Here is a 7,001-nt window from a genome sequence, read left to right as displayed (position 1 = left end):
CGAGGGGCCCACGTGTGCCGAAGGCGGAGCCGAGGGTCCGGCCCTGTCGAGGAAGAAGTACAGCGAGACGCCAGTCCTCGCCGCGCTGTTGAAGATGTCGCCGATGCCGAGGCCGGTCACCACATCCTCCTCTTCCTCAACCTTCATGGCGTAAGCGTGGGAGCAGCCAGTGTGTTCAGGAACCACAGATCGAGCGGGGGGACGCCGTTGCCTGTCGCAACTGGAGTCGGAGAGGCTGGTGTGGGCGTCGGCAGCGAGTAGGCGTACTCGAGCGTGTGCGGGATCGAGGTGAACTCCTTGTAGAAGTCGCACTAGAAGCGAGGCGATGCCGGTGCCGGCGACATCGGCTCCATGGGGACATAGGCGGGCGTGGCCACCACTGCTTCAACGGGCGGCGCCGAGGCTTCGACGACTGGTGGCGCTGGGGCTTCAACAGCGCACGGTTCAACGTTGCTGGGGCTGGCACCATTCACGCCAAAGCGAGGAGATGGTGGCTGGCTCTGCAGATGGAGGTTGCGCGGAGAAGCATGGCAGCCACGATGAATCGGACTCCATTGACGGCGAGGAACACATCTGCACAGATGCCACGAACAGCGGAGTCGAAGAGGCGGCCGAAAGGACCATGGCCTCCATTTCCAGCGTTGCGGCAAACACGAGGCCCAAGGCACTTGAAGACGCGGCGGCACTGTCCATGGTGGCCATGGTGGCGAATCGGGCCACGGCGAACTCCACCAACGCGACGAAGGGCTAAGAACAAGCCACAAGCGACATGAGACGGTAAGTTGATCTTGGCCATGGTGCTTACCGTGGTTTGTTCAGAGGCATTCGTTGCCTCTGTCGTTCGTCGTTTTACTTCTCTGTTCACGAGCAGTGCTGGTAACATGTTGAATGCGAATGTAAATGAACAGAGATTTTGGAAACAACTCTTGCTTTCATTGATCTCTTAGATATATATACAGAGTAAAAAGGTGTCTGTTTACACGGAGAGGCAACTGTTCACAAGAACAGTCGACTACCCAAAGACATGCCCCTTCGGGTGGCATCCTAACGCTAATACGTTAACTACTAACCCTCTCTCTAACTGCATATCCTTTGTTGTGGATGAGATCACACGACGAGGAGACGCCTGTTCACCAGTCTAGAGGCGAGCGTTGATTCACAACAACTTTGTTGGACAAGAACCCTTTGCGACTCATTTATCTGGTAGTGCATGAATATCATGACCGAAGTTTCCATGTGCTTCACGCCTGTGAGTAAAAGTCTGTGGAGACTGAAACGTAGGTGAATCCATATGAATATAAACTACTCCAGACTTTTTTATGAACAGGCGTAGTAAAAGTCGACCAATCTAGAAGGAATTAAGTAGTTTTTTTTTGTTATCAAAATGTGACCAACGTAGGAGAAACTAAGCAGTTTTTCATTGTCTTTCACCTAAACAGTTGAAGTAGACTCACCTCCTGGATCCATAGAAGCAACTTAGGGGCGGCTCCGGCTCCTGATACTATAGCAGTACTGCAGTACTGTGGAGGAGCCACTGGAGTCCCAAATCCGTGGCTTCTTCGGCTCCTTCCCTGTGCGCGTTGATTTCTGTGGGAGACGGAGCCATCCAGCTCCTTGCTACAGGGATGCACAGTGCAGCAACGCAGGAAGCCGGAGTCGGTGCCAAACACTGCCTAAAATATCATTGAGAAACTCAGAAACGCAGCTGGAAGCGTCTTTGATAGTTCCTGTTCTGATCGCCGCATTTTATTTTATAACATAACAATAACAATAACAACAATACCCCCCGGCACGTGGTTGTCGCCTTGACCGGCGGTGGAGCGAGTTCTGGGGCCTCCGGCAGCAAGACGCTGGATGAGGCATCAGTAGGGCCATCGTGCTTGGGACTAGCACCTACGAGCTCGTCAAACTGCTCACCGTTGACCCCTACTTCTTGGCATGTGAGTCTCCTCAATTTCATTCCCTTGCTTTAAATAATGATTATGCTTGTTCGGAGATTTTACTGTTGCAGATTCTATACATTTAAATAGTCTATGAGAGTTTGACTGATTTTCTCTCATTACCATATCCTATGTTGGATCTCTCAATATCATAGTAATTGTTATTATTGTGCCATTTTATGACATGCCTTTCAATAAAGATGATACAATCTGATATGTAATGTAACTCAGAAAACCAACAACCAAGTAAAGAGCTCCAGCCAGGAGGACTGGAATTTCCAGGTCATGTACCTTCTTCAACTCTTAACTAAATTAGTTATGGACCTTTAAACTTGATAGGATTGCAGTATGACGTGTGTTTGCTATTGTCAGCTTACATATATTATATAGCAAGCCATTGGCCCAAGCCCCCAAAGAAGTATGATATAGTAAAGAACAATACAGTTTCTACCAAAATTAAAATACTAATAATCAGCTTGAGTAAAGGTTCATGAAAGTACAAGGCCTTTTAGGGTTTTTTACAGAACAAGCATAGTACAGTCCATAACATAATAATACATAGCCATGCTTGAAATTGGACGCATCTACTCAAAATTCATTTTATCAGGCTCGCTGTCTAAAGAGGCATTTCAAGCTTAAATGATTGATACAAAGTATGCATCATACAAGACAATGTACTAGATATGTTTGTTTAATCAGAAGACTAAACACCACCTGAAGTTTGCTTCATGAGGTGATACCTTGAGCTTCTGAAACCAATGTATTGTATCGTACATGACAATGTAGTCCCATTCTGATACATGATGATGTGGTAGTTCCTGTGATTAATTGGTTCAGAGACTTTGGAAACCATTTTTGCTTTTCCTTTTCTAGCATTTTCGTCTTATAGTCTTTTCAATCATTTTCTACTGAAAGCAATATGATGTTGGATAAAGACAGTGCAGTGCAGATTAAAAGGTGTCGGTGGACAAAACTGTGTGACAACCAACAAGCACAAGGCGATTGATTTACAGGTTGGCAACTTGCTTGATGCCTTAGTTGTAGTAAGGAATGCTTCTTTTCAGTTCATAGCGCACACACTGAATTCAGAAAATTCAGTCTCATATGATGCTTAAACTTAGTCACCATATTGTCACATGATTTGCCAGGGCTAACAAAGTTGTTGTTTTTTGCAATCTACTGACCACCGCTAACTCAGACAGAAAGACCACTGAAAAATCTAGAAACTACTCTTCCACTGCAAAATGATTTGCAAGAATTGCCATCGTATGTGTTGAGTTCAGAAAACATCATATATATACATGGAAGCTTGTGAAGCTTTTCTCTTGCACACAAAAAAAAACTCAATCCACTGAACTTGCTAACATGTATGGATACCCTGTTCATAGCATGTTATTACTGGAAGCAATTTTTTTTTGGTATGTTGCATTCACATTTACTAACAGCCTGTTTTTGTCAGGAACAACAATCTTCATGCTTTGGAAATAATGAATGTTTTTGGCATAACCTTCAACCAAAACAAAAGGTAGTGCATGGTCCATGAAGAATAATGCAGTGGTACCAATCTATATGAGGGATCCCGTGACTTCTACATTGAACGTGATCTTTGTGATTTTTTATGCTCATTGTCACTTTAAACTATTTTCCAGCAAAATCCATCCTGCAAATCGTCTGCAACACCTTTTCATAGACCGTGAAAGCTGCTGGTGCTTATCTACAAATTTTGTCTTATAATAATTTATCGCCAACATATATCTTGATTTGTCTTGATAATTTTTGATACACCGTCAACGCTGCAGCTGTAGGTTCTTTTGGTCCCTTCTTGCAGAACTCAAGAATTCCGCAGCTAACACTTTTCAACTTTTGTTATTGTAGGATATGTCAATCCATTCTTCTTCACCAGCATATGTTATTCCACATATGGTCTGCTCAAATTTTAAAAATGCAGCCTATTCTGTAAAAGTTCTTGTGCCATGCCCCCAGAATGCACAGATCACTCTGAAGGTTGATCTAATATTTTAGGAATATGGTAATGTCACCATCTGAGCAGACTTTCCTTAGATGTTGAGTTTCAGTAGAGGTTGTGGTTAAGGTCATTTCTCTTTTTAGCGCCGGCGAGTCTATCTTTCCATACCAGTGTCCTTGCTGTCAACTTCAAAATAAAAGTGTTGACACCGTTTTTTGCACGTGTCAAAATAATCGGAGTGGACTAATCGGCAAGGGGAAAGTTATTGAATACTTTGATAACCGATGAAAGCCAGCTTGTAAAGATGGTTGCCGATAGCTGGTGATGGTCGATGGAAAGGTTGATTTGGACTCGGACGTTGCCGATGAGGTTGGAAGTGTTGTTGTCAATGCCGATGAAGGGAGGCTGGAAGACTACTGCCGATGAAACAGGGAATATGCCGATGAAGGAAGGCTGGAAGACTACTGCCGATGAAACAGGGACTATGCCGATGAAGGAAGGCTTGAAGACTACTGCCGATGAAATAGGGAGTATGCCGATGGGAAGGAGGACAGTGAGGTTTCCATCGTAATTGAGGCGGACAGGGAAATAGATAGAAGTTGATTTCCTTTTCTATATTAGTTAGAGTATGATTCATGTAAGAGTCACGTGTTTCCTTAGATATGGGATTGGTGTCCTAGTTGTGTTTGGTTGTGTCTCTTTAGATCAGGGTATAAATATGGAGTAAGGGGCAATGTAAGAGAGATATCAATCAACATCAAAACCAACTTTTACTCCTATTTGCATCTACTTACTTTTCGGCGACTTCGTCAATTTGCATACTTTTTCTTTTTTACGAGTTCTCATTGAATCGGCGAGCTGCATCGTTTCAGTGCGACCTTCGGCGATTCTCGAGTTCCGCGTGAGCACCTCTTGGCCATGACTTCCGGGCGTATCGCTGTTGTCAGGACTAAAGTGTTCGTATCTTCATCCTTGTCGATTAACAGGTCAAATCGACTGGCACGCTTTGGATATCGATTCAGGTATTAGCCCTTTGTGTTTGCAGATCCACTTTTGCATCAACACATCTTTTGGCACGCTTTGGATATCGATTCGGGTATTAGCCCTTTGTGTTTGCAGATCCATTTTTGCATCAACACATCTTTTGGCACGCCTGGTGGGACAAATCAATCAATATGTTCAATTCCGAGATCGATTCAGGGAACATTATCGCAGTATCAGAAGAAGATCTCAAGGAAGAACAGAGGCAGGCTATGGAAAAGGCTGTAGAAGAATACAAGCAGCTTTGTCTGAGATCATTTAGCTTGAACAAGAGTGGACAAGTCATCCAGAAGCAAGATTTGCCGTTGCCTCGGCAGGTTACCTTTGACTCCAATCCTGGTAAACTTCAAGAGATGGTTAATTCTGCAGTAAATCATGCTTTGATTAATCACTCCAGTGTGCTGTCCAATACTGTTCATAATGCTGTGGTTCGAACTCTCAAAGAAGGACAAGCGGCACCACATTACGTTGGGCCTGCCTATCATCAACCAGAGCCAGCATCTGTCAAAACTCCATCGGCTCCTTCGGCCGTTGTGGGTACAGAAGTTACTTCCCCTCCAGTATTGGCGGGCTCACCTAATGTTCAATCTACACCAATACAATCAGAACAGGTACTACCAGGAGGGCGAGTTCAGCTTAATACAGATCTATCGGCATCAGCTATGTCAGGCCCTGTGTCTCAGAATAGCCAGATTCCTACTAATTGGTGGGGATATGGCATGCCTCCAGAGTCATCTGCTTTCAATCCTAGATTACCTCAAGTGTTTGATGCAGTAGGGAGAGCGCCTATACCATCGGCCGTTTCGCCGATGGCTCAAGTGCCTCAATATGCCGCAACTACTTCTGTGCAACCAACTTCAGGAGGTTTCCAGATACCTATGGTTCAAACATTCAATTCAAGTCCATCGGCGAGCTTACTGCCGATGCAGCAGAAAGTCCCTGCTATGAGTCAAACTGGGGTTCAGTTCATGCCTCAAACCGGTTTTAATTATCCAACAATATCAGCAAATTACCAGCCATCGGTAAGTTTTGTACCGATGAGTTCTAATAATGATTGGTCAGGACAGTTACCTGTTCAACATACAGTTCAGCGAAATCAGCAGGTTGCAGGGATTCAACAAGGTCATATGCAAGCTGGTTTCCAGAATCAAGCATCGGCAGCCCAGCCGATGAATCCTTTCCAACAGGCTAATGGACCACAAGTAACGGCAAATATGCCGATTGCTGGAGATCGTGGGCCACAAAGATATGTGGAGGGATGTCAGCAGGCACCTGTAGAAATTCAACCGGTTCGTCAGCAGGAGGCTGATGCTTTTTGGGCCGATAAGATAGCAGAAATTATGAAGGATCAGTTTGGGATAAAGCCCAAGGTCAATACTTATTCTTATCGGACTCCATACCCTCCTGCATACGATTTAATTCCTCTCCCAAATCGGTACAAGGTACCGGATTTCACTAAATTCTCTGGGCAAGATGATACATCAACAATGGAACATGTCAATCGCTTCATTATTCAATGTGGAGAAGCAGCTAACAGAGATGAATTAAGAGTTCGATTATTTTCATCATCTTTGTCTGGATCAGCATTTACATGGTTCATTTCATTGCCACCAAATTCTATTATTACTTGGGTTGATCTAGAAAAACAATTCCATAAGTATTTCTTTGCTGGAATCCATGAAAAGAAGCTTACCGATTTAGTAAAATTGAGACAGCGTAATGATGAATCGGTAGAGAGCTTTGTGCAAAGGCTACGAGATGTAAAAAATAAGTGCTACAGCCTGGTGCTGGATGATCGGCAGCTTGCCGATCTGGCTTTCCAAGGGTTATTGCCACATCTTAAAGACAGATATGCTTCTCAGGAGTTTGAAAGCCTCAGTCATCTTGTGCAAAGGATCTCTGATCAAGATACTAGGGTTTTTGAACCTAAAAAGAATTGGAGTAAAAAGGTATCATTTGTTGAAGAAGTAGGAGATTCTGACTCTGATGAAGAACCAGTTATCGGCTTAGCTGAGTGGGTTAAGAATAAAAAGCCAATATCATGTCCCTTTGGT

At 44.2% G+C, this 7,001-nt stretch overlaps 1 long non-coding RNA gene across 1 annotated transcript; it reads left to right on the top strand.

Annotated features, from left to right (window-relative positions):
* Positions 1-1,789: 1,789 nt before the first annotated feature.
* Positions 1,790-4,042, top strand: LOC136514223 (uncharacterized). Its single transcript, XR_010773577.1, has 4 exons — positions 1,790-1,940; positions 2,885-2,953; positions 3,400-3,465; positions 3,590-4,042. It is a non-coding gene; the product is annotated as an uncharacterized lncRNA (long non-coding RNA).
* Positions 4,043-7,001: the final 2,959 nt, after the last annotated feature.

This window comes from Miscanthus floridulus, chromosome 16 (assembly GCF_019320115.1).
Source record: "Miscanthus floridulus cultivar M001 chromosome 16, ASM1932011v1, whole genome shotgun sequence".
NCBI lineage: Eukaryota > Viridiplantae > Streptophyta > Magnoliopsida > Poales > Poaceae > Miscanthus > Miscanthus floridulus.
The sequence above is the reverse complement of the archived record's forward strand: the minus strand, read 5'-3'. Positions and strand labels throughout refer to the sequence as shown.